This window comes from Dipodomys ordii, unplaced genomic scaffold, assembly GCF_000151885.1.
Source record: "Dipodomys ordii isolate 6190 unplaced genomic scaffold, Dord_2.0 Scaffold60, whole genome shotgun sequence".
Classification (NCBI taxonomy): Eukaryota; Metazoa; Chordata; class Mammalia; order Rodentia; family Heteromyidae; genus Dipodomys; species Dipodomys ordii.
In genome coordinates, this window is record NW_012267276.1 from 10121372 (window position 1) to 10123352 (window position 1981).

The following is a 1981-nucleotide window of genomic DNA, read 5'->3' on the forward strand; positions in this document are numbered from 1 at the left end:
CTTCCTTCCTTCCTTCCTTCCTTCCTTCCTTCCTTCCTTCCTTCCTTCCTTCCTTCCTTCCTTTCTTGTGGAGGGTAGTTTATTGAAGCTGAGTCACATGGACTTTCCTGCCCAGGCTGGCTTCACTCCACAGTCCTCAGATCTCAGCCTCTTGCATCACTAGGATTACAGGTGTGTACCCTCAGTGCCCAGCATCAAATCTTAGTTTTACTAAGCCATGTTACCAATGGAAAAAAAATCTCTGTAGCCTTGCAAAATACTTGTTCTATTGTTTATCAGACATCCTGACAGGGTTGTCTATCAGTTAATAATGATGCTTATTAACATACTTCCCCATTAGACATTATTATTTTATGTGTGTATGCACGCACACGCATGTATGTGCCCATGTGAGAGTATGTGTGTGAGTACTGGTTAATTCTGATTCAGACAGAAATCATGATATCTATTTGCAGATAAGCATCAAGTAAAGCATTTTTCCAAGTCTCAAGCTTGATAGCAGAATAAATTCTTGCTATTTTGTGTAACAGTTACATACAACAAGTAAGTTTAAGGAGATACTTAAGATCTAAAGTAACTCTTAAAATACTGTTCATTTTAGAGACTCCTCAGGAACCATTATTTCCACTCCTCCTGTAGATCTGGAATATTTCCTAATGGTCTATGGAAAAAAAACAACAACTTTAACCCTTTCCTGTCCATCAGGCTGTTCCTCTCAAGTTTCTACTGGTTATCTTAAGAACTTGACAATGTAAAAACAACATAAAACACAAAGAATGCAGGTTCTCTGTATGTGTGCACTGGTAGGGACAGGACAGTAGTGCGGATGGCTGTGTCAGCATGGCACACATCATCCTTCCCTCTGATTCATGCATATACACTGAACATCTCAATGAAGCTGCGATGGAGTTCTTAACACATTGCCGGCTCATTTTGCAGAAGATGTTTTCCAGCACTGTGACAGGAGATGATTCTGAAACTCCTGAATTATCCTCAGTCATCTTATATAAGTAGGAATTCAGAATACAAGCACAAGTCTGACAGCTGTTATCCTTAAAGGAAGTGGAAGCACAGCCATAACCTCTCCCTTTAGGGTATATTTCACTAAAATGTTTGGCTGCAGCAGGCAATGAACACTTCATTTGGGCAGGTGATAGAATTAAAATCTAATAGTCATGTCCAAGTGAGGCAACCAAAAACAAGAAAAAAAATAGCTCAAATCATGCAACTACTGAAAAGAGAGAAAGTAGAATTTAAGGAATTTTGTGGTTATCAGGGGAAAGTTATCTGAAATCTCATTTTAGAATCATATTAACAGCCAGCCTGATTTTTTTAAAAAGAAACATAAAAGCTCAATCTAGATCCATAAAGCTCGTAAAAATACTAAATTTGAAACTTAACTATGGATAACTTTTTAAAAATACAAATGCTGGCATTATAACTTAGAAGGTATCTAAGCAGTGTGGTTGTGAGTAACATTTTTGTATCTGAAGTTAAACACTGTATTTTATTTAAAAAATAAATTTTAGTCTCATTTCTGACTGCATCATTTGTTTGAGCAATGTATTTTAGATCTGAAGTGTTTTCCCTTTATCATTGTATCATTCAGTACAGTACTGCAGGTAGGTTCAGAGATCATTCATAGTATCATTGGGTATAGCCAACATATTTTTGAATACTGAATTTCTCATTGCACAGTCACTGGCTTATATTTCCTTTGCCTTTCCCCCCACCATTTCTCTTGTTTTTTCAAATCTGGATCCTCCGATCTCAGCATCCTGTAATTACACGAGTACGCCAACAGTGTCTAGCCCCTTTAATTGTTTGAAACTTTAGTCTTTTAAATGTAAGGACAGGGTAAGGTATTTCAAGTCTTCATTTATTACATTATTTATTATTTTATTTATCATTTATTAGGTGTTAACTTTTACTGTGGAAACTGTAACTGAATCTCTAAAGCTCTCTAGCTGTATCTGATAAT